A 26557-nucleotide genomic window follows, 5' to 3' on the forward strand; every position below is an offset into this window, starting at 1 on the left:
CCTGCCTATAGGAATTACAAACTCTGCTGGACAAAAAAATAAGTAAATAAAAATCAAAGCAAACCTGAAAGGGCAGTGTTGGTATCAGGACCTCCAAAACCCGTGACATCACGGCACAACCGGCACACCTGTTGCCAAGCAACAGCCACCATATTCCCAGAATCCATTCCACCTCCCACCTTTACCTGACTATGTCACCATCCATATATAAAGGTCCCTCTGATCTCTCTCCTCCCCCCTTCTCTCTCTCTCCATCACCACCTTGCCCTTCTCTCTCTCTCAATAAACCTCACATGGAACTGTTTGGCCTGGTGTGGTCCTACTGAGGCTGTGCAAAGATCACAACAAGCAGAAGACACTTTCTGGAGAAAGGTGGTCAAAAAGCCATAGGAAGAGTGAGCTTTAAAAGGGGGAACATAGTCAGTTAACACAGAACTGTGAGGAAGTCAGTCAAGAACTGACTGGGACTGGAGATACAGCTTGGTTGGTAGACTTAGCCAGCACAGGAAGTCCTGAGTTTGACCCCCAGTACAACATAAACGATGTGGTGGCACACTCAGAAGTTGGGGACAGGAGAATTAGATGTCCCCTTTGCTATATACTGAGTTGAAGGCCAGCCTGGGCTATATGACATCATCCCTCTTTCAAAAGAGAAATGAGAAGAAATACAGACTCTGAACCTAATTGCTTCAGATAGACCCACCGCTGAAGTTGGCCAAAATTGTTCCATATCAAAGTTTCATTACTTCCCAAGGTGTCCATTCCTAGTCAGAAGAGATGGAAGTCATCTATGGCCAGGGATAAAGAGCTATTAAATCCTATCCTACTTGACAGAAAGCAGGCATAGTGTAGTAACCGATGTCTATAACCTGGCACTCTTACAGGAGAATTTTGAGTTACAGGTCAGCCTCAACTTCCCTGGGAGGCTCTGCTTCAATGAAAAACAAAACTATAAATACAAACACATAAACTAGTCAGGCCCGTAATCCTAGCTGTTTAGCTGCTTGGAAGGGAGCTGTTCAAGGTCATGACCTACCCAGACTAGCTTGAGCAAATTAGCAAGATCCTATCTCAAGGACCAGGAATGTGGTTCAGTGGTAGAATTCCTGCCTAGCATGTAGGAGGCCATGTGTAATCATCAGTATAGACAAAACTAAAGGGGGGGGGGTGTCTTAGTCAGGGTTTCTATTCCTGCACAAACATCATGACCAAGAAACAAGTTGGGGAGGAAAGGGTTTATTCAGCTTACACTTCCACATTGCTGTTCATCACCCAGGAAGTCAGGACTGGAACTCAAGCAGGTCAGGAAGCAGGAGCTGATGCAGAGGCCATGGAGGAATGTTACTTACTGGCTTGCTTCCCCTGGCTTGCTCAGCCTGCTCTCTTATAGAACCCAAGACTACCAGCCCAGGGATGGTCCCACCCACAAGGGGCCTTTCCCCCTTGATCACTAATTGAGAAAATGCCTTACAGCTGGATCTCATGGAGGCATTTCCTCAACTGAAGCTCCTTTCTCTGTGATAACTCCAGCTGTGTCAAGTTGACACAAAACTAGCCAGTACAGAAGGGTTAACTACAATATGAGAAAATTTATATAGCAAGAATAATAATGACAATGTTAATAAACTGTCAAGGGGCCGGGCAAGGGTGATGCAGGCCTTTAATCCCAGCGTTCAAGAGGCAGAGGCAGGCAGATTTCTGTGAGTTTGAGGCCAGGCTGGTCTACAGAGTGAATTCCAGAACAGCCAGGGCTACACAGGGAAACTATGTCTTGAGAAACAAACAAACAAAAATCTGTCAATGAGAATGAACACAAGTTTTATCTAACCTATGATCACATTAATAAAGCATGAAAAATATGTAAGAAAAAGAAAGTATACTTGGAAAATGTTTTGATGACAGCATTATGAATAGAGTTTTCCTCTTAAAATTACAGTCAATGGGGGCTGGCGAGATGGCTCAGCAGGTAAGAGCACTGACTGCTCTTCCAGAGGTCCTGAGTTCAAATCCCACAACCACATGGTGGCTCACAACCATCCGTAATGAGATCTGATGCTCTCTTCTGGTGTGTCTAAAGACAACTACAGCATACTTATTCATAACAATAAATAAATCTTTTTTTTTTAATTACAGACAATGCTTCTGTAGTTTGTAAATTATGACTTATTAAGTCTCTGAAATAGATTAGTTAAAATAAATCTGTGTCAGCACACTGGAAGTAGAATGGATCTCTTGAGTTGCAGGACAGCCTGGTCTCCATGGTGAGCTTCAAGTCAGACAGGGCTACAAAGTAAGACCCCATCTCAAATAAATAAATAAAATAAAATAAAATAACTCAAACAAACATAACAAACTTAATGCACTTAGTCAGATTTCCTATGGAATGTTAAGATTTTTCTCACCAGCAGAGAGAGAGGGTTCTAAGAAAGAAACCAGATCATACTAGCTGAAGTAGAAAAGTCTCCAGTTCAAAGTCGGCCTGAACTATACAGCCAGTTCTAGGAAAACCTAAACAGAAAAAGGGGGGTGAGGTGGGGTTAAAGTGCTTGCCTAGTTTGTATCAGCATCTAGCCCAGTAATGAAAGAAAAAGTAAGTTAAGATTTGAGATCTATATGCAGAGATATTCTGTACCACACACACATACAGAGAATATATTTATATACATATGTATCTATGTGTGTATATACTTACAACATGGTTACCTAGTTTCTTCAGTTGGAAACAATGTAAACTCACACTGAAAAGTCTCTAGGCTGCTCTCTGCACCTAAGGCAGATTGGAATCATACAGACCCACCCCTCCCACAAACATTTTTTAAATGCCTACCCTATCCCCTAGGGTAGGCAGAGAGAGATAAGGACAACTTATAACAGAAAGCTGCCTACAGTATGATGAAGAGAAAGATAAACACACAAAAGATGACAAATGACAGAGTCAAAAGAATTGCCCAAGCAGCAACTAAAGCCCCATATGATCCCTGACACTTCTCAAGAGAATGGCAAACCTCTCTTCCCTCCCTGGGGAACACATCTTCTCTCCTGGCTTCTGCACCCTCCTCACTCCAAACACTAGCCTTTCAGGACAGATTCTACTGCGCCACCCTGCTGCACTCCCCATCCCCTAAAGTTACTTGGGAGTGGGGTGGGGCATCTCCACTTTACTCATTCCTTGTTAGCTGTCACATATTGGTCCTTTTACTCGAAACAGTGGTTAAACTACCCATCTTTGATTCATTTTGTTTTCTTTTGTGGAGAATGGAGACAGGTGATTGGCTATCTAGCTTTCTAAATCCTACATTCCTAAAGAACTGTTTACTTGAACAGTGGAACTTGTAGTTCTTGCCTAACCTGTCCGCCCTGATAGAATAATGACTTATTTCCTCCTCTCCCATCTCCACGGTGCTAGAGACAGAACCTGGGGCCTCACAAGCACATTCCTAACAGACATATACCCGACCTGAGCTACATCCTCAGGCGTTAGAACTTTGAGGTCCTCATTCGAATCAACGTCAGAGATGAACAGAGATGGGCACAACCCCAGCACAAAGAATCATGAAGTAACCCCGTATTTCTGCAAATATGAGCAAGATATAACATGTGTGTGTGTGTGTGTCAATGAAATCCAGTTTTTTTGCACACGAGCTAGAAATTTAAAAATAGAGATGGAGAATCAAGAAAGTAAACAAACTAAAAAATTATAATCCATGATAAATACCAAGAGAAAGCCAGAGGAAGGGAGACGATCTAATTCCCAAAGTGAAGCCGTTATGTCATACATAATGGCCTAAATTCAACAAAAAATTACACGGTATATGGCTGGAAAATACTTGTTGGTTATATTTTAATTGATGTAGTCTGTTGTGATTTCACACCTGTTAGAAAATATGCTCAGTAGGACTTCAGCTTATATATCATGACTAGAGTTAAAAAGAAACTCAAAACTTTTCAGATTTTATAGATTTTATTTTTATTCTGTGTGTGAGAGAGAGAGACAGAGAGAGACAGAGACAGAAAGACAAGAGAGGCAGAGAGACAGACAGAGAGAGCCGGACAGAGAGACAACAGACATGAATGCAGTGCCCTCAGAGGCCAGAAAAGGGCATCAGATCCCCTGGGGCTGAAGTTAAATGTGGCAGTGAGCCCTCTGATATATCCTCTGTTAAGAGTAATACATGCTTTTAACTGCTGAGCCCCCAAACCTTGTGATTTAAAAAAATTACTCCTAGTGTCTAAAAATAAAGCATATTATCTATTAAGCGGTGAAAACTTCTGTCTATGGGCTAGAGAGATGTCTCAGTGATGAATAGTACTTGGTGCTCCTGTAGAGGACCTAAGTTCAACTCCCACAACCCACATGGCAACTCACAACCATCCAGAACTGCAGTGGACCTGATACCCTCTTCTGCCCCCCAAAGACGGGCACATAGTAGTACACTTAGATACATACATGTAGGCAAAACACTCATATGCATAAACTAAGATGAATACATTCTTTTTTAAACTTAAGAGAGAGAGAGCTGGAGAGGCAGCTCAGCAGTTAACTAGCACTGGCTGCTCTTCCAGGGGTCCTGAGTTCAATTCCCAGCAACCACACGGTGGCTCACAACCATCTGTAATGGGATCTGATGCCCTTTACAGGCGTTGACACAGACAGAGCAAAGAAAGAAAGAAAGAAAGAAAGAAAGAAAGAGAGAGAGAGAGAGAGAGAGAGAGAGAGAGAGAGAGAGAGAGAAAGAAAGAGAGAGAGAGAGAGAGAGAGAGAGAGAAAGAAAGAGGGGAGAGGGAGGGAGAGAGAGAGAAAGCAAGCAAGCAAGCATGTTGAAGAACATTTAAATAAATAAATAACATGTTGAAGAAACTCCAAAAATATCATCAAACGAGTAAAGATGGGAATCACCCACAGACAGTTTTACGGAAGTGAGTTTCCAAAAATACTTTGGGAATTAATAACAATCAAAAGGGAAAACATTATGAGATCATCTTTTATTTTTATTTTTGAGATTACGTGTTTTTATTGTGGAATATCTCGAAACCTGCCTCTTCGGTGCCTGCCCTGGACCCAGCCTCACTGTCTCCCCTCCCCTCCAGTTCCCCTGGAAGCCAAGAGGATCTTTGTCTTGGGAAAGGGAGATCCTGCTGGTTTTCTTGTTTAAAGACCTGAGAGGTCACCAAGCACTCATAAAGTCACCAGTCTAAACTTAGATTTAGAAGTGGGACCCTTGGGAGCTGACGAGGTGGCTCCCTGGATAAAGTGCCTGCCACACAAGCAGAAAGACAGAGCCCTGGTACCCACGTACGTGTCAATCCCGGCACAGACGTGAGGAGGGGATGCCCGGACAAGCTAGCTAACTAGGCAAAGTCAGCAAGCTGTGAGCCCAGTAAGAAACAGCTCAGTAAATAAGGTAGAAAGTAATCCAGGAGGAAACCTGACATCAACCTCTGTCCCTACACCACACACACACACACACACACACACACACACACACACACACACACACGTCTGCATACATCATACACATACAAATTCACACATGGACATGCAAAATAAATAAATAAATAAATAAATAAAGTGGTATCCTCATAATGGGATGAGTGGACTCATTGGCATTTTGCCCCTACCCACCTCATCCTGAGGAAATGCTATGTTAAAAAATGAAGTCTCACCAGGCATGGTGGTGCACACCTTTAATCCCAGCACTTGGGAGGCAGAGACAGGCGAATTTCTGAGTTCGAGGCCAGCCTGGTCTACAGAGTGAGTTCCAGGACAGCCAGGGCTACACAGAGAAACCCTGTCTCGAAAAACAAAACAAAACAAACAAACAAAAGGAAGTCTCTTCCAGCCAGCCAAAACAGAGAGGGTCTTCATCAAGAAATGAATCTAGGGAGACTGGAAGGACGGCTCAGCAGTTAAGAACACTGGTTGCTCTTAAAAGGGACCTGGGTTCAGTCCCCAGCACCCACATGGCAGCTCCCAACCCCTGCAACTCCAGAGCACCCTTCTCTAGCCTTCAAGGGCATTCACTGCACACATGCAGGTAAAAACACAAACTAATAAAATTACATTAAAAAAATTTAAAAGAACAGAATTATCCAGCATGCTGATCTTGGACTGCCTCATCTCCAGGACTGAGAAACATCTGAGCCTTGAGTCCCCTACCTCCAGTGCACAGTAGCTTGCTACAGCAGCCAGATCCAAAACAACCTCCAAGGTCCGCATGAGGCCACCCCATCTTCTCCAACCTCACGGGCAAGCTCACTGCCCGCAATCACGCTTGGATTTCTTTGTGGCTGTGGCTTCTGATTCTCTGCCCCAGTCATTCATGTTCCAGAATCTTCTCGCTGGACCTGGACCTTTCCTCCTCCGTCCGTCCTTCCTTCCTTCCTTCCTTCCTTCCTTCCTTCCTTCCTTCCTTCCTTCCCTCCCTTCCTCCCTCCCTCCCTCCCTCCCCCCTTCCTTTCCCTTCCCCTTTCCTCCTTCTTTTGCTTTGTGTTTGGAACACAAGCACCCAGCCTGGCTTACAACTTGTGATCTTCTTCCTGCCTCAGTCCTCCACATTTACAGATGGGCATGGCTGGCGTCCTGCCCCGATTCCTTTCTCTGCCTCAAGTAGGAAGCGCCGCTTGAGTGGATACCAGCAAGCACTGCCCAGAGTAGAGATCTAAGTTATAGATACAGTTAATAGAGTCTAATAAATAAACCATTCTGGAACATAGGACCAGTATGAAAAGGCCCGGAGCCCTGGGTGGTCTGGCTAGAGAAAGTTCAGTCGAAGGAGCACAATAGAAAGGTCGCCGCCAAAGAAAGCAAAGGAGCCGATTAGCCACGTCTCCCTCTTCTGAGCTACATTGTTATCACTGGCAATGCATCACCATGAATGCTATCGCTGTGATGAAAAGATGTTGTAAGTACCAAGTAGTCAGACTCACAGGGATAACTTCTTAGCAGAGGATACCTTTCCACCGCCTCCTCCTCCGCCTCCCCGCCGGAAATATCCCAATCCCAGCATGCACCGCTTGGTGTTAAGGATCAGTAATATTTCTGAGTATGATGAGTTCAGTTGACCTCAAAATTGACAAAAGAAGCCAGGCGGTGGTAGCGCACACCTTTAATCCCAGCACTTAGGAGGCAGTGACAGGTGGATTTCTGAGTTCGAGGACAGCCTGGTCTACACAGTGAGTTCCAGGTCAGCCAGGGCGATACAGAGAAACCCTGTCTCCAAGAAAAAAAAAAAAAAAGTGACAAAAGAATTGATTCTGCAGTTCAGATTCGGCTTTGGCCTAGGCAGTTTAAGAATCTGGGAAAGAGGCCTGCCAAGATGCCTCAGTGGGCAAAGCTTGTCCTGTAGCCAAGCCTGACGACCCCTATTCCCAGGACCCACATGATATAAGCAGAGAATGGACGCTAGAATCTCTTGTGCCATATATAGTATAGAAGCTTCAACTGTCAATAAAAAAAGCCTATGGCCACCAAGCTGAGGCAGGATTAGAAGGTAAGACATCTGACAGAGAAAAAGAACATTCTCAGATAGAGAAAGGCTCGGGAAGGAGACAGTCGTTTGAAGTTGAAGAGAGATACACCAACCATGTGGCATTCATAAAATAGAATAAATGGGTAATTAAGTTATGAGCTAGTCAGAGAAAAAAATCAAATCTATTGGCCTGGACATTTATTCATAAAATATTAAGTCTCAGAGTCATTCTTTCAAGGAACTTGAATATAGGTGGCAAAACCCACAGCTACAACAAACCCCTGAAAGTTGTCTCCGACCACATACGTACCATGACACATATGTGTTCTCTCTCACAGACATACATATAGGCAGGCAGGCAGACAGACGGACATAAATACATATTTTTAAACCCCCTGAGGAGGGCTACACTGCTATTTGGAGGAAATTTTAAGTTGGAAAGAGGCAGCTATAGTCTATGTGGGCCCTTGCTTTTAGGAGACATCCAAGGCAAAGTGTCAGGTTTGTTCAGGCCATCGACAGAGGCGGAGGTCATACTCAGTCTTGTCAGTGGGTTCTGGGCCATAGCTTGACCCCACTCCAGTGATGGGGAGCTGTGGTGGTTTGACTGAGAATAGCCCCCATAGGCGTATGTGTTTAAATGCTTGGCCTCCAGTTGGTGGAACTGTTGGGGAAGGATTAGGAGGTGTGGTCTTGATTAGGGAGTGTGCCACCAGGTGTGGATAGCATTATTCCTAGTTAGCCTTCTCTGTGTCGATAAGGATGCGAACTCTCAGCTTGTGCTCCAGCACCATGCCTGCCGCCTGCTGCCATGCTCCCTGCCATGATGGGCATGGATTAGCATGTAGAATATGAAACAATTGCCACATAAGCCTGGTGACCTGATCCCCTCTTAAAGGAAAAAGGAAAAAGCGACTCCACTGAGTTGTTGTGAGACACACACAATAATAATAATAATAATAATAATTAATAATTTTAAACATAAGAGAAATAAAATTAGCACATAGACCTAGGAAAAAAGATGTATGAAACTCTTCAGATTTTTTTTTTTAAAGATTTATTTATTTTATATGTAAGTACACTGTAGCTGTCTTCAGACACTCCAGAAGAGGGCGTCATATTTCGTTACAGATGGTTGTGAGCCACCCTGTGGTTGCTGGGATTTGAACTCCGGACCTTCGGAAGAGCAGTCGGGTGCTCTTACCCACTGAGCCATCTCACCAGCCCCCAGATTTATTTTTAACACAAATAGTGTAGAAGCAGCTTTAAGAATCAGGCCTAAGGGCTGGAGAGATGGCTCAGAAGAGCACTGACTGCTTGTCCTTCCAAAGGTCCTGAGTTCAATTCCCAGCAACCACATGGTGACTCACAGCCATCTGTAATGGGATCCAATGCCCTCTTCTGGTGTGTCTGAAGACAGCTACAGTGTACTTATATAAATGAAATAAGTAAATCTTGAAAAAAAAATTTAAAAAAAGAATCAGGCATAAACTATATGACTAGTTAAGTGTATACAATAACCTAATTAGAGAAGTTAATAACCTATGGGATATATATTTAAAGACTGGACCAGGTGTTATGACAGAAGGGATGTAACAAGAAAATAAATCTCAACTCATAATATTTATTGAATAAGTTTAAATAATTTAATAGTAATACTTATAATTGTATTTTAAATATTTATTTATTTATTTATTTTATATATGAGTACACTGTAGCTATACAGATGGTTGTGAGCTTTCATGTGGTTGTTGGGAATTAAATTTAGGACCTCTGCTTACTCCAGTCAACCCCACTCAGTCCCTTCTCGCTCTGGCCCAAGGATTTATTTATTATTATAAATAAGTATACTGTAGCTGTCTTCAGACACACCAGAAGAGGGCGTCGGATCTCATTACATGTGGTTGTGAGCCACCATGTGGTTGCTAGGATTTGAAATCAGGACCTTTGGAAGAGCAGTCAGTGTTCTTACCCACTGAGCCATCTCTCCAGCCCATATTTTAAAATTTTTATATGTACTTTGCCAATACGTATGTCTGTGTGCTATGCTGCCAGTGGAGGACTGAAGAGGACAGCATATGCCCTAGAAATGGAGTTGCGGATAATTATGAGCCACTCACTATGTGGTCCTCTGAAAAAGCAGCCAGTGCTCTTAATTGCTAAGACTTCTTTCCAGTCCATAACTGTATTTTTATATAATTACAGTATCTCATGATTTGCTATTTAAGTTATTAATATAGTTTATAAACAGTATTATAATAAAACCAAACTCATACTCTCTCCGGGTTGACAGCTGACATCCCTACAATGGTTACCCACAGAGGGCACACATCATATCCTGGCCCCATATAGACCTCCCTGAACTGAAGACAAAACACTGATTCTTGTTGGGTCACAGCTATTGGCCAGGCAGGCTGTGGTGGGTCCTTACCACAAGGTAAGCAAAGCTGGCCTCAGACACCTGCCCTCTGCTGAACCCTCTAGTGCAATAGCAATAATTATACCCAAACGGTCTTATATGTTTGGTCAAAATTCAAATAAATAATTGGAGTGAGGTGTGAGGGTGCATGCTGCCTGCCATCATTTCTATCCCCACTGTAACACATGACCTCTGAATGAACCCAAATTGGGGACAAACTGAAAACTGTTGTCACCAGTTGCTTTATGCACAATATCAAAACCAGGGCTCAGTGATGACCTGCTATCAGCCAGAAGCTGTGGTGCCATCTCCCCAGGTTCCTTGAAATCATAGAAGAAACTCTTCTAGGCTTCCACACATAGCCACCATAAGAGGGAACCAAAGGACAGCCATGACTTCAGTGACTGGCTGCTGAAGTACACAGAACCACAGCTCTAAGTGCATAAATAGCCTGTCCATCTGAGTTCCTCAGACAGCGCTGGGTGTGGCCTGTGGGGGATCCCAAGCCAGTGACAGGTACCCAAAATCACTGGCATTAGTAGAGGAAAAACTATTACAGAGAGGACAAGTGATAGAAAGGACATGGAATAATGGAGCCAGGACTGGTGGCACAGGCTCATCTGGTCTTTGTGGCCACATGCCAGCTTGGAAAGGTAAGTGTTTTGTAAACCAACTGTCCCATTTGCATCCTAATTATATCAAAAGGCCCCATCTCTCTTGCCTTGCTTCTCCCCATGTATATTTAAGTGGAATAAGTGGGACTTGGGATGACTGGTCTGAATGCTTTTGCCTCTGCCCCAGGGACTTCTGGGAGCGCTTGCTTGGCAGTATTCTCATGTTCTCAGAGGCTGACTGTACCAAACTACTCCCACACTTCTGGAGTGGGTAGGGTGAGGGCCCTAAGAAAGGTGTACAAGAGGGCAAATCAAAGTCTTTCCTAATCCAGGATGTGTAGGCCAAGTTAAAAATACAAATACAACTTTTTTTTTCTCTCCCCAGGCAGGGTCTTACTATATACCTCAGGCTGGCCTCAGGCTCGCAGCAATCTTCCACCTGAGTGATGAGTTTGCAGGCATGTACCATCCCATTTACTTCAGTAATGAAAAACGTTATTCAAGTTCCAGAATGCATGCAACCTTTCCTGCCTCCCAAGTTATGGTCTAGTTGTTCATAAAAGCAGCTGGGTTTTAATAAAGATGTCTGACATAGGCTTCAGCACAAGGGTTAAGAAAGGTGCCCCGGAAGTCAGCTATGACATACCCAGGAGGCCCTCTAAGAGAGTTAAGAAAATAAGACAGACCCAAAGGGGGGCAACCCCAGACAATCAAGGGAGAGTCTTTGGTCTGTGTTATTGTTGTTGTTGTTGTTTTGTTGTTTCAAGACAGGGTTTCTCTTTTTAACCCTGCCTGTCCTGGCACTCACTTTGTGGTCTAGGCTGGCCTCTAGCACACCACTGCCAGCACTGATATTAGCTTTTGTTTGTTTGTTTGTTTGTTTGTTTCCTGAGACAGGGTTTCTCTGTATAGTCCTGGCTGTCCTGGGCCTCTTAGACCAGGCTGGCCTTAAACTCAGAGAGATACCTTTGCCTCTGCCTCTGAGTGCCAGGATTAAAGGAATGTGTCACCGCCACCTGGCTGATCTGTGTTTTAAAACAAAGTAGGCAAGGGTGACTTCCAAGAGATGCCCAAATTCCTTGAGATTTACATTCTAAACCCCAAACCCCAAAAAATCTTGCTATTTTTATCAGAAGCAATTATAGTTATTATCCTAGTGGTCTTATTGTTTGAATGTCTTTTCTCTTCCAGATCTGCTGGAACCATAATCCAGTTAAAGCCTTCCTTTAGCATCTCTGGTTCAGCAGACTGAGAAAGCATATCTCTTCCCCCTCCCCCTCCCCCTCCCCCTCCTCCCTCCCTCCCTCCCTCCCTCCCTCCCTCCCTCCCTCCCTCTCTCTCTCTCTCTCTCTCTCTCTCTCTCTCTCTCCTGGCACAAGCCACTATCAGAAGGAAGCCTCTTTCTTTTTTTGTTTTGTTTGCCTGTTCATTTGTTGTTGTTTCCTGGGAGTTGTGATTTTTGGACAGTGAGTTTCACGATGTAGCTCTGGCTGGCCTGGAATTCACTATGTAGTCAGTCTATCCGGGCTTTTGAACTTGCAGTTGCTTTCCTGCTTCTAACTCCTGGGTGCTGGGATTGTGGACTTGAGCCTGTACAAGAAGCCTCTTACAGGGCTAGAGAGATGGCTCAGCGGTTAAGAGCACTGACTGCTCTTCCAAAGGTCCTGAGTTCAATTCCCAGCAACCACATGGTGGCTCACAACCATCCTTAATGAAATCTGACACCCTCTTCTGGAGTGTCTGAAGACAGCTACAGTATACTTACATATAATAAGTAAATAAATAAATAAATCTTTAAAAAAAGAAACCTTTTGCAAAGTATATTAATGGAGTTAATTATTTTAGTAACGAAGCTTAAACTTAAAAAATCAAAACGAATCTTACACGTATGTTATTACTTTGACTATTACATCTTAACATCAACATCAAGTAGCAATAATTATAATTAAATAGTCTTATATGTTTGGTGGAAATTCAAATAAATAATTGGAGTGAGGTGTGAGGGAGCATGCTGCCTGCCATCATTTCTATCCCCACTGTAACACATGACCTCTGAATGAACCCAAATTGGGGACAAACTGAAAACTGTTGTCACCAGTTGCTTTATGCACAATATCAAAACCAAGGCTCAGTGATGACCTGCTATCAGCCAGAAGCTGTGGTGCCATCTCCCCAGGTTCCTTGAAATCATAGAAGAAACTCTTCTAGGCTTCCACACATAGCCACCATAAGAGGGACCCAAAGGACAGCTACACACAGCAATGTGACTGGCTGCTGAAGTACACAGAACCACAGCTCTAAGTGCATATATAGCCTGTCCATCTGAGTTCCTCAGACAGAGCTGGGTGTGGCCTGTGGGGGATCCCAAGCCAGTGACAGGTACCCAACATGGCTGACATTGATGGAGGAAAAACTATTACAAGTGACAAGTGATAGGAAGGAAGGGGATAACAGAGCCAGGACTGGTGGCACAGGCTTCCCATCCCAACTACAAAGGAAACAGAGGCAGACAGGGCTCGAGTTCAGTGCTGGCCTGGGCAACTCAATGAGAGCCTGTCTCGGACTAAAAGCATAGGGCTGGAGAGATGGCTCAGCCGTTAAGAGGACCCCAGGTGGACAGTTCACACCTGCCTGTGACTTCAGCTCCAGGAGGATTCAATGCTCTGGCCTCTGTGTGCATACACAGACAGACAGACAGACAGACAAAAACACACAGACACCAGAACAACAAAAAACACTTAAAACTCAGCAAGAGTATCATCTGGAAGAACATAGCCACCGTCACCCTTTTTTCTTTTTTCCTTGCAGTACCAGGAGTGAAAACCAGGGCCTCAAGCATGCTAGTCAAATGTTCTGCCATAAAATTCCACCCAGCCTATAACAACGCTGCCCCTTTCTTTCTTATAGACAGGAATTCACTAGGTAGACCTGGTTGACCTGGAACTCACTAGGTAGACCAGGCTGCTGGAACTCAGTAATCCACCTTCAAACCGTGCTGATGAGAGGAGACCCCAAGAACAAGACAGATAATGATCCAGAGGAGGCTCTGCATACACCCTCCTCCCCTCAGGCCAGACAGTGCTAGTAGATCATAGCGTCCTTGCTCAATGAACTTAGGAGCATCTAGGAATCCTTAACTCGGGGCAGCTTCGCTCCTAGGAGGTCCTTCTACGTTCTGATTTTTGCAACTCTGACTGGCAAGTCTTCCCCATAGCAGCCAGGCTTCCTTGAAAGTCAGTTCTCCTGATCGACTTTTAAGAAAGCCTGTCTTGTGAGGTGCTTCCATAGCTGGCTTGGAGCCTCCTTTATAAAAGCATTAGTTTTGAGGGCAGAATCCTCATAACCGAATCACGCCTTAAGACAACTCCTAAGTACCATCACACCCAGGTGGTTCAAATGTGTGTGTGTGTGTGTGTGTGTGTGTGTGTGTGTGTTAGGACAAGCACACGGTGGTCCAGGTGAGCTACTACCACTGTGTCCTGTGGAGGAGACCGTTCTTTCAGACTCCAGCAGGGGACCACCAGAGATTCGAGGCCAGCCTGTTCTACAACAGAGAGTTCCAGGTCAGCCAAGAGGACACAGTAGGGAGGCCCTGTCTCAAAAATCATAAAGGGGGAGGTGGCATATACCTTCAGTTCCAGTACTCAGGAGGCAGAAGCAGGCAGATCTTGGTAAATCTGAGGCCACTTGGGTCTACATAATGAGTTCTAGGTCAACCAGAGTGGTATAGTGAGACCCTGCCTCAAAAAAAAAAAAAAAAAAAAAAAGCCAGACAGTGGTGATGTGCACACCTTTAATCACAGCACTTGGGGAGCAGAGCCTGGCTGATTTCTGAGTTCGAGGCCAGCCTGGTCTACAGAGTGAGTTCCAGGACAACCAGGAGCTACACAGTAAAACCCTGTCTCTGTCTCTGTCTCTGTCTCTCTCTCTCTCTCTCTCTCTCTCTCTCTCTCTCTCTCTCTCACACACACACACACACACACAGGGAGAGAGAGAGGAAGGGAGGGAGGGAAGGAGGGAGGAGAGGGATTTATTGTTTTGGGTTTTTTTTTTAAAGATTTGTTTGTTTTATATATGTGAATACACTGACACACCAGAAGAGGGCATCAGATCCCATTACAGATGGTTGTGAGCCACCATGTGGTTGCTGGGAATTGAACTCAGGACCTAACCACTGAGCCACCTCTCCAGCCCAGATTTATTGCTTTTAGGTTACACAGCTTAAGTTTTGTTACAGCATCTCGGAAGGCCCAAGGCACACTCTGCCATAGTCTACAATGTCCTTCCAGTTGATTTGACTAAATTAGCAGATCCCATATAGAACTCTCAACTCTCATGTCACAAAGCACTTCTGCAATCTGGATAAGCAAATTCGAAACCTTTCAGAATGCTATATAGGACATCGCACTCATAACCCTGGGGACTCAATGGAGACCTACTCCGGTCAAGTGTGCTCGCTGGAACTAAATGTGAAATGTCTACCCCAGATCCATGCATTAAAGAGAAGGTCTCTAGATTGGAGAAGCGCTAGAAGCTTTAGTATAGTGGTTCTCAACCTCCCTAATGCCCCTCGACCCTTTAACACAGTTCTTCCTGTTGTGGTGAACCCCCCCCCCCAAACATAAAATTATTTTGTTGCTACTTCGTAACTGTAACCTTGTTTCTGTTTTGAATTGTGATGTTAATATCTTATATGCAGGATATCTGATATTCGACCCCTGTAAAAGGAGTGGCGACCCACAGGTTGAGAACCATTGCTTTAGGTTGGCCCTGGCTGTAGGAACTCAATGGTGGGGACGAGTCTTTGTGACTGTACCTTGTCCTGTGTCCATCCCATCTCTCCCTGCTGATGGTTAAGCTCCAGGCTGACTTTGCCCTGAATCTGAGGATCACAGCAATAAGGCCTGTATCTAAGACCACACGATACAGCCTGGGCCCTGAGCAGCTACTTGTCAATCGAGGGTATGCAGTTCACACACCACTAGACTCCACTTCTCCACCCAGGCAGGAGATGCCCGCTAACGCAGATGGAATTATGAACCAAGTACATGAAGAAAAATCCAACCCCATTGTGGGCTTGCCACAGACAGGCCACATCAGGACTAAACCGTAACTAAGAATAAATACACGCCCAAACATCTGTCGAAATAATACCTAATACCTTGTAAATCTTGTATAATTCATCCTTAAAAGTGAGTCGGGAAATAGGTAATGCCCTTAGTACTCACTAAAATCAAGTAAATATTCTATCTTTAGAAGCCAGTGTGTTCTTTTTTTAATCTACTCCCAAGTACCATTCGATAGAACAATAATTTTTTTCCATCTCAATGAGGATGAGCTAAATGTGATCTACAGCAAAATGATCGCCAACGCCAGACACCAGGCATACCAAAAACTACTCCCACCAGCTATGGGGTTATCATGAGTCATAAGAGCTCTACCTACACACGTGCCTCAGCCAAGAAAATACATCACCCAACCTTGGCAGGATGCAACAGGCTAAGCCATCCTTCCTCCTCCTTCATTTTTTATGAAAGAATGGAGATTGAGACTAGAGTCCGAACTATGTCTACAGCCCAGATAGGACTTCATCTCTTCACTCTGTAAAAAAGATATCACCAACAGGCGGGCAGTACAGGTGGGCAGTGGTGGCACACACCTTTTATCTGGCACTAGGGAGGCAGAGACAGGCAGATCTCTGAGTTCAATGCCATTTTGGTTTTAAAGTAAGTTCCAGGACAATCAAACTAAACAGAGACACCTAGTTAAAACAAAACAAAATAAAACAAAACAAAACAACCAACAAAAGAACAAACAAAAAAGAGATTACAATCAGATTTCTTGAGAAAGCACACATAAACATTCTGGCAACCTGGAACATAGTGACCTTGTCTTTATCTATGATGTGAAATAATAGATCAAACTTTGTGTGAGCCAGTGACTCGGTTACTAAGAGACAAGTCAGCAAGTACCTGGGAGAGCAGGCTGTAGGTGGACACCGGTCTGTGGCCTCCTGAGTACCTGGGCCTGGAGCTGTAGCCTGGGTGCCAGTCCCACTCACAGGGAGAAGAGAGTAAGGCAGGACTCCGCGCCCTGGAGAAGACAGATTGGTTAGATCTAAGTGTTCACCCTCACTCAGCCCGATGAGCTCCTAGAGAATACACTGACGTCTGAATATCATAGCTCATCCAGGATGGCAATAGACACAGACTTATACAGCAGGCACTGTCATCTATCGCACAACACCCAACATCTATTTCTTTTTTAAGATTAATTTACTTTAGGTATGTGAATACACTGTCACTCTCTTCAGACACACCAGAAGAGGGCATCAGATCCCATTACAGATGGTTGTGAGCCACCATTTGGTTGTTGGGAATTGAACTCAGGACCTCTGGAAGAGCAATCAGTGCTCTTAACCGCTGAGCCATCTCTCCAGCTCCCCCCCCCCCCCCCACACACACACACAAACACCTATTATCCCCCACAAAGAAACCCAGCATCAATTCTCTCCTGCCCTCCGGGCCCAGGCAATTACCAGTCTCACTTATATTTCTAGAGAGTTACCTGATATTTTTTAATCTTTTTTAAAAAATGTATTCATTTTTGTTTCCTGTATATGAGTTTCTGCTTGTCTGGGCACCATGTGTATGCAGTACCTACAGGGGCCACAAGAGGGTGGCGGAGTCCCTTGAACTAGCATTACAGCAGGTTGCAAGAATCCCAATGTTGGTGCTAGGAACTGAGCTCTGGTGCTCGGCAAAAGCAGTGTACACTCTTCACCACTGAGCTGCCTCTCCAGCCCTCGATGCCCCATTACTTCTAGCAGCCAAATAGCATCCCACCATAAGGACAAACCACAATTTATGAGAGAGATGCTGGGCTAGGCCCAACCCACCTGAGCATAATCCCCAAATACAAGAATTTCAGAGATTTTTCCTTCATGGGAATGGAGGGAGGGGTGGAGGGGAAACTCAGCAGATAAGAAAACAAGTGAGAAGTAGAAAAACCTTTGTCCCCTTTAACACGGGGTCTCAAACTCACAACCCTCCTCTTCCCTCCCATCCAGGGCTGGGATTACAGATGTGTCTCCCGGGCCTGGTAAGAAAACTTTAATATGGTAAAATGTACCTAAAATGTTGCATTTTAAAGCATGAAAAGAGAAAACACTTGAAACTACAAAGGGGTTTGTTTGTATGACTTCAGTAAAACTGGCTGATTGCTTTGAATCTATGTTCCTGACCACCAGCATCTCAGGAGACAGGTCCTTTGTATCTCTCAATAAAAAAACATTTAACCCTACACATGCCTACCCACCGCCACAGGGCGACTGTACTGAATCCGCGGAGGCAGTCCTGGGGAACCCTGCACTGGGAGGGAGAATGTGCCCTCTGGCCGCTTCTGGGCCCATTCTTCTTTCTGTGGCACAAAAAGATACTGGCTATCTTCATTAAGCTCGCTTCTTCCTAGACCGCCAAACTAGAAGTGAAGGACGGTGTTGATTTTGTTTGTTCAGGCAAGAGGCCTTCCCTGTGTCGTTGTCCCGTCCCTGTCCCCTCCCCACCCCCACCCCCCCACCCCCGCTCCATCACCCCCACCCCCACCCCCCCAGCTCCAAGGATCAGCAGGAAATGTAGGCTGAGGCTAAGCCGAGGTCATCTGGACTTCCTACAAAGCAAGCCGCAGATGGAGCCCAGCCCATTCGTAGTTTCTATTATTACTTCCAAAGATAAATAAACTGGCAAGCAAATCAAGGTATACTTGGTTGCCTTTGGCCTGAATGTGAAGTTTTTTGTTTTTTTGGTTTTTTCTTCCTGCAGGTATCAGTTCTAAACAGTTTCTTCTAGAGAAACATCTTGCTTTTTAACATACTTTTTTTGTGTGTGTATCTAAACATCCTGGATTTAACTTACTTTTTCTTTTTTTCTTTTTTCCTTTAATTTGGAGACAATCTCATGTAGTCCAGGCTGACCTCAAACTTTCTCTATAGTTCTTGCCTCTACACACCAGCACACCCAGTTCATGGAGAATATTCACTGGAAATTTTACCTGTGCAGCCAACAATCTACCTTCCTACCTCTGAGATCTTGAACAGTTTCTGGGAGAGAAGGAATGAGGATAGAAAACCAGCAGGATAATCCGAAAGTACAAGGTCTCAAGACACACAGCAAGTGCAATGGGAAGTGTAACTCTGGATGCTCCCCGTGTGACCCATGGACCAAGCCCATATCAGCACCTTGCCCCTCTGCACCACCTGTGAGTGTGATGCAAATACAGTACAACAGGTTGAAGAAGGAAGCCTGCCTGCCAAGAGTTCAAGCCCAGCTGGGGCTAAAACACAGTAAATCTGTGTCGCAAAGAACAGGGATGGTGGGGCTGACAGGTGGACGGACAACCTGAATCTACATTTTAGCAGAGTGATTAACATATATGCTAAAGTTTACAAAATAAGGCATCTGGGGGCCAGAGAGATGCTCAGTGGTTAAGAGCACTGGTTGCTCTCCCATAGGAACTGGTTCTATTCCCAGCACCCACAGGGCAGCTAACAACTAACTGTACTTCTGGCCACTGTAGGTACTGCATACACACAGTAAACCTGCAGGCAAAACACCAATACACATAAAAAATAAAATTAATTAATTAATTTAAAAGAGAAATAAGAGGCTGGAGAGATGGCTCAGTGGTTAAGAACACTGACAGCTCTTCCAGAGGTCCTGAATTCAATTCCCAGCAACCACATGGTGGCTCACAACCATCTGTAATGGGATCTGATGCCCTCTTCTGATGTGTCTGAAGACAGCTACAGTGTGCTTGTCATATATATTAAAAAAATAAATAAATAAAATCTTTTTAAAAAGAGAGAGAGAAAATAAGATGTTGAAGTCTGTGAAAGATGAAGAACTAAAGAATGAAGTTAACACATTAGGGGCTGGAGAGATGGCTCGGTGAATAAGAGCACGTGTTGCTCTGGTAAAGATCCTGGGTTCAATTCCCAGCACCCATATGATGGCTCACAACCACCAATAATTCCAGTCAGTAATAGGGAATTACCCTATTCTGTCCAACGCCCTCTTCGGTCTCCCAAAGGCACCAGGCACACATGTGGTGCAGATATATATGCAGACAAAATGCCAATACACATAAAAATTAACCAAAATCAATTAACACATAGACAAGAAATCAACCCTCTTAGGATACCCAGAAAGGGGGGGGGGGGTCACTAAGCTTAGTGTGAGATGAAAGTCTGGTCCCAACAAAGCTGTGTGGAAATAAGGGAAACTACATTGTGTTTTGGTGAATTCAAAGCAGTGAGCCCTCATTCATGGGAGGAGCAGGTCACTCCTTAGGACAATGTGGCCAGTGCCTCAGGCCTGCAGGAATGTTCTGCTCAGAAGCAAAGAGCAAAACCAGAGGGTAACTTTGTTTATGAAGGACCAGTTTGCAACAAATGGTTTTGCATCATTTAGGGAGACAAGGACCAGAGAGGAAATGGTTCTCCATATGAGACTTATTCATGCCAGTTGCTAGGAATCTCTAAACAAACTACTAATCTGCCAGTTTAGGGGTGAACACCATCACAAGCCGCCCTAGACCAGACAGTAAAGACATGCAGCTTGTGTCTGAGGACCAAGCCCTCTGTAATGATGACTTTAATGAGGCTATTTCACAATCTAACAAGTAAAGACTAAATTAGAATTCAGAAACGGAAAATACACAGACCACATGTCATAGCTCCCAATTCCCTGACTCTGTGTTCAGAACGAGCATCCCTGATTCAGTTTTAACAAGCCCAGACTTGTCCTCCAGCTCCTCGACAGCCAGACTCTCCAGTGGCCCCCATCACCTGGCACCTGTGTGCCACAGAAACTGGTGGCCTCCCCAGCAGAGGATCTCACCACAGCTCTACAATTCTGCTCCTCTTAGACCAAGGTCTAAGCTTCATTCAGTGTGGCCACACTCAGAGGCTCCCTCAAGAATCAGTTTGGGGGCTGGAGAAATAGCTCCGTGGTTAAGAGCAAGTTCTCCTCTTTCGGACGGAAGAGCCAAGTTCTGTTCCCAGCATGCATGTCAAGTGGCTCATAGCTGCCTGCATCTCCAGTTCCAGGAGGATACAATGCCTCTACCCTCCAAGGGCCCCTGGAACTACATGCATATACCACACACACACACACACACAATATATAGTTAAGGGGGAGGGGAGAATAAAGTAATTATATTTAAATTTTTTAAATAAAGAGAAATAATAGCTTCAGGACTGAAGCGATGGCTCTGCGATTAAGAGCATTCGTTGGCTGCTCTTCCAGAGAATCTAAGTTCAATTCCCAGCACCCACGTGTGGCTTACAACTCTCTGTGACTCCAGTTCTTCTGGGAAATGCAACATCTTCTGGCCTCTATGGGTACCAGGCATGCCTATGATATATAGAAATACACACAGGCAACACACACACACACACACACACACACACACACACACAAATACTTTTTAAAAATTAAAGAAAATAAATTTGATAGAACTCCACTAAAAATACTTTTTTTTTTTTTGGTTTAGTTCTTCAAGACAATGTTTCTTGGCGTAGCCCTGACTGTCTTGGAACTAGCTCTGTAAACCAGGCTGGCCTCAAACTCACAGAGATCCTCCTGCCTCTGTCTCTTGCTGGGATTAAAGGTGTGAGCCACCACTGCTTGGCATAAAAATAAATCTTTTTTTTTAAAAAAAGGAAAGAGGGCTGGTGTGATGGCTCAGTGGGTAAGAATACCCGATTGCTCTTCCAAAGGTCCAGTGTTCAAGTCCCAGCAACCACACGGTGGCTCACAACCATCCGTAACGAGATCTGACGCCCTCTTCTGGTGTGTCTGAAGACAGCTACAGTGTACTTACATATAATAAATAAATAAATCTAAAAAAAAAAGGAAAGAAAGAAAAAGATGCTAGGTGTGATACGATCCGCCTTATATCCAGTACTCAGGAGGCTGAGGCCAACAGACGTGTGTGAGTTTAAGGGTAGCCTGAACTGCGTAGTCACCTCTTAGACAGTCAGGCTACACAGAGGGAGCCTTTCTCAGATAACAAAAAAGAAACAACAGCAACAGAAAATCTGTTTTTCATTACAGCACGACTTCACCACACTTTAGGAAGATAAACAGTACATGATATAATAATAAGTAGTAATGTCTCCAAAGTCAATTGCAGGCCTGAATTAATGAAGGGGGTGTGGGGGGGGGACCTGTCTAAAAAAATACCCCCCCTTACTTTACAGACAGGAAATCTACCCGAACCAAATGTCTCAGGAGCAGCTGTAGCTGAGTCAGTGTGTGGAGCGGTTGTGCTTATGCACGGCAGGAGGTAGGTAGGCATGCCCTGGTCTTTCTCCACTCGGTGCCAGCACCAACCTTGAATTCTAACAACCAAAAATGCTCCAACACAGTACAAAACGTCCCCTGGGAGTAGACAGCAAAATTCTTCTCCTCTTCCTATGCTGAAAAGCACTAACTTTCATGACTCTAGAGATTCTCTTCAGGAAGAACTATAAATAATCCACTCGTGTTTCTATATTTTCTATGTCTTCCATAATGAATGTATATTGAAGCCGGTGATGTTAATTTTTAAGGAGAAATCCCACCCACGTGGGATGGTGACTGCTGCTGCGTAACTCACGCAGCTTAAAAATAAAATTCAGGACCCTAAAGTTACTGTCATCGTGCGAAGAAACAGAAGAAAGACCTTAGAAATGTTTGCACTAAGACCTATGACCCTGCACAAAGAACTCAGCTTTTCTCCAGCATGACAAAAAATGGGAGCAGGGAGACTAGCTTCAGGTCAAATATCCCTGCAGTACACGCACACTTGTGCACACACATACCGAATACACATTCACACACACACACACACACACACACACACACACACACACTCACACCAGTGCTAGGAATGGCCCTCACCATCCTTCTAGCCAAGTGTTAGAATACTGAGCCCACAACCGCCAACATACAGTACACCATAGTGAAAAACATTTGTACTATACAGAGAGAGAGAGAGAGAGAGAGAGAGAGAGAGAGAGAGAGAGGAAAGGAAAGGAAAGGAAAGGAAAGGAAAGGAAAAGTAGCTATGAACACAAAATCAGGCCGGGGAGGTGGCTCAGCAGGTTGAAGTGTCTGCCGTGTAGGGGCAGTAGGGAAGAATGTATTACTCAGGAGGGTTGTCTTCTGACCTCTACATGTGGGCTATGGCCTGGATGCCCCAAGGCACACACACTTAGAACATTAAAAGGCTAAGTAGTAAAAGAGGTTCTAACACACCCGTTACTTCATCTTCTTGTGTGTTCAGTTGTCTGCTTTAGATATTGTAAAATCTGTTTGAGAGCACTATACGAATCAAGGAAGAAGGAAAAACCATTCTCAGTGCTGAACTTAATGCTGTCATCTCCACAAGAGAGGTCTCTCTCTCTCTCTCTCTCTCTCTCTCTCTCTCTCTCTCTCTCTCTCTCTCTCCACACACACCCAAAACTGGTTTCCATCATTAGGAGAGACGCCCAGACCTCTGCTTACCCAGGGTGCTGCCAAAGGTTTACGTGTCTCCGGCTCTCGGGTAGGAGCTCTCTTTTGTTAAGTGGGGTGATACCCACGGCCGCTTCCAGAATAGCTATGTATTTCTTGTACCTCATCTTGTCTCTCTCGGTACACAGTCCCATAAATTGTGGTCACTGTTCAACTACAGCAACTCAGCATTTGCTCTGCTCAATGCTACTGCTCCATCTCTACCGTGCTCTGTGTCTCCTGGGCTGGACCTGTCCAATCATCGAGGGTAGGGGGTGTGGGGAAGCCAAGCCAGGGCGGACGGAAAGAGGTCTTTCAGATCCCACAACGTCAGTATTAGGTAAAGCTAACGAGTCTGCGAAAAAGCACTAACAGAAATGATCTGCAGGGATGAGGGTGGCTTTAAACACAGCATCTAATGTACACTCCCCGATTAATCCGCACATAAATCTTTGAGGCCACTAATCCTTCACGTACTAATGGCGTAGGTGATTGATCTCGGGACCTGTAGTAATTGGTCAAAAGCCTACTTGCCTGTGGATGTATTAAAATCAGGAACAGATTTGCTCTTTCTGCAAATCCCTCCGGGAAAGCTGTGCTTTGGCAAATGAGAAAGGAATTCCATCTGCCATTTTATAGCAATACACCTCGGCTATGAACTGCTTGCTTGGGCCAACAGCAAAGTCTAATTAATTGCAAACAATTCTGTTTGTTTCGTTTGGGTTTTTTTTTTTTTTAAATTCGAATGACTATTTTTATCTTTTTCTTTTAAAAAGACTAACATATTAATTTGTAAATAAGGTGTCATCATGGTATCTTCGGACTGTTTCTTTTATGATTACTAGTTTGTTTTGAGACAGGGTCTCACTAGGTAGCCCAGACTGGCCTCAGACTCGTGGGGACTCTCCCAGCTCAGCTTCCTAAGTGATGAGATGACAGGCCTGGGCAGCACATCTTGTCTATTCCTAAGGGATGAGATGACAGGCCTGGGCATCACATCTTGTCTATTCCTTCTTAGGATATTTTGAAATATCATAAAACTCAAGACAGGTAAACCCTGTTCAAATAAAAATATCCCAAACCTGGGGCTGGAGAAATGGCTCAGTGTTTAAGAGCACTGACTACTCTTCCAGAGGTCCTGAGTTCAATTCTCAGCAACCACATGGTGGCTCACAACCATCTGTAATGGGATCCAATACCCTCTTCTGCTGTGTCTGAAGACAGCTACAGTGTACTCACATACATAGAATAAATAAAATCTTTAAGAACAGCAAAAAAGAAAAATCTGGACTAGAGATACTTAGAAACCACATCCCTCCTCCTTTTTGTAAGACTTCCCTTTGAAGGGCCTTCCTCACTCTCTGCTCACGTGGTAAAGTGGACCCCATCCAATGATGGCTCATGGTGCACATGATCCAGACCTGATCACTAGTCTTTTCTGAGATGAATATGACTTTAAAAGAGGAATGCCAAGACAGGAGATGGCTCAGTGGTTAACGGCACGTGTGGCTCTTGCAGAGGACCTGGGTTTGGGTCTCAGAACCCACATGGTAGCTCATGGCCGTCCATAATTTCAGTTCAGGGGACGTGGTGCCTTCTTGTAACCTTCATGAGTACCCGGAATGTGTGTACACATGGTCCACATATACATAAAATCAAAACACTCATACACTTAAAAGAAAATAAATAAATCTTTAAAACAGCAAAAAAAAAAAAAAAAAAAAAAAAAAAAAAAAAAGGACTGCCTTCTTGCATTAGAGTCAGTAACAGAAGCTGGCAGGGAGACAAGACTGTTAGCAGCCACATGTCCTACCTCATGGTAGGACAAGAGGTCGAGAAAAACAACATGGAAAGAAACGGCATCCTTTGGGCTTCTAGATTCAGCTGTGTGCAAGGCACCGGCTATTCCAGGAGATTGGAGAGGGAGAGGAGGAGGGAGAAGGAGAGGGGAAGGGGGAGAGGAGGGGAAGGAGGTAAAGGGGGAGGGAGGGAGGGAGGGAGGGAGGGAGGGAGGGAGGGAGGGAGGGGGGAGAGAGAGAGAGGGAAAAGCTGGCTGAGAATACAGTTCAGGTAGTAGAGCACTTGACCAGCATACACAAAGTCCTGGGTTCAATTCCCCACATGGTACAAACTGGGTTTTGAGCACATACCTACAGTCCTAGCAATCAGGAGGTGGAAGCAGGAAGATCAGAAGTTTCAGGCCACCCTTGGCTACACAGCCTGGGATCCATGAGAACATGCCCCCAGTTCTCTTTTCCCAGCCGTCAAGAACCACGCTGTCCTTCCTTGTCTAAGAAAACCCACATATAAAGGGAACATAAAACGAGGAGGAGCCATCCACTAGCGGTTCCGATCAACACAGGTGTCTCAGCCTCCTCACCCCCTCCTCTCGAGAATTCTACTTCTATAAATGTTCCATGTTCACAGCTTTTCCTAGACTTTGTCTCTGTCTCTGTCTCTCTCTCTCTCTCTTTTTCTGTGCGCCACCCCCACGACTTAAATTAGTAGTCTCTCAAATTCCTTGAAATTCAATAAGAAAACATTAAACCATGTGTATTTTTTTTCTTTTTCCTGACAGTGTGACCAAATACCTGACAAGAACCACCTTGAAAGAGAAAAGGTTAATTTTGGCCCATGGTTCAGAGGCTGGGGTCCATCTTGACAAGGGGACATGGTGGCAGTTTGAATCAGACAGAGGGAAAGCTGGTACTCAGCTGCCTTTCCCCCTTTTCACGTTTTGCTTCAGTCCAGGACCCTCGTCCATACGAGGACGACGAGACAAGATGACGACACTAGACGACGACTACAATGATGATGATGATGATGCGACGACGACACATTCAGGGTGACTCAAGTCAACCACTGAAACTTTCCATTTCCACATATATTTCCTTAATTTTTGAATGTTTATGGACTATGAAATGAAACGCTCAGTGCTAGATGTGGGATACCTCCTTTTTATTGACCAGGACATACGCGACTGCCATTTCTGTTGGTTGCCTACCATCACTAGATGGACAGACCCTCTTGCTGAAGACACAATAATACAGTCTGTTGCAGGACATAGAGACATCAAGCTGTAGCTGGTTTTGCCAGCTAGCTTTCATGGTGCTGCAGGGTGATGTGCAGGCTGCTGGGGAGGCAAGATGTCAACAGGACTAGCCAGCAACGAAGATTGTACAAAACTGACCTCTCAGCCAAGATGCCTAAGTGGCCATCACTAGTGCCACAGTGGCATGAAGGTTATGGGGCATCATGGTTTGTATATGCTCGGCCCAGGGAGTGGCACTATTAGGAGGTGTGGCCTTGTTGGAGTAGGTGTGTCACCGTGGACATGGGCTATAATACCCTAGTCCTAGCTGCCTGGAAATCAGTATTCTGCTAGCAGCCCTCAGATGAAGATGTAGAACTCTCAGCTCCTCCTGCATCATGCCTGCCTGGATATTGCCATGTTCTCACCTTGATGATAATGGACTGAACCTCTGAACCTGTAAGCCAGCCCCAATTAAATGCTGTCCT

At 44.7% G+C, this 26557-nt stretch overlaps 1 protein-coding gene across 4 annotated transcripts in view; it reads right to left on the minus strand.

Annotated features, from left to right (window-relative positions):
• Positions 1-26557, minus strand: part of Tjp2 (tight junction protein 2) — a 130633-nt gene that overhangs the window by 82739 nt on the left and 21337 nt on the right. For 2 of the 4 annotated variants that reach the window (NM_001376368.1, NM_001360392.1), the window contains exon 2: positions 16475-16595. The exons of 1 other annotated variant lie outside the window; for it this stretch is intronic. The gene's annotated coding sequence lies outside the window, so the exon portion shown is untranslated. Of the gene's footprint in view, positions 1-16474; positions 16642-26557 lie in introns of those variants that run through there. One more of the 4 variants, XM_017318136.1, reaches the window with a different exon arrangement.

The sequence above is a fragment of the Mus musculus genome, chromosome 19, assembly GCF_000001635.26.
Source record: "Mus musculus strain C57BL/6J chromosome 19, GRCm38.p6 C57BL/6J".
Taxonomy (NCBI): Eukaryota; Metazoa; Chordata; class Mammalia; order Rodentia; family Muridae; genus Mus; species Mus musculus.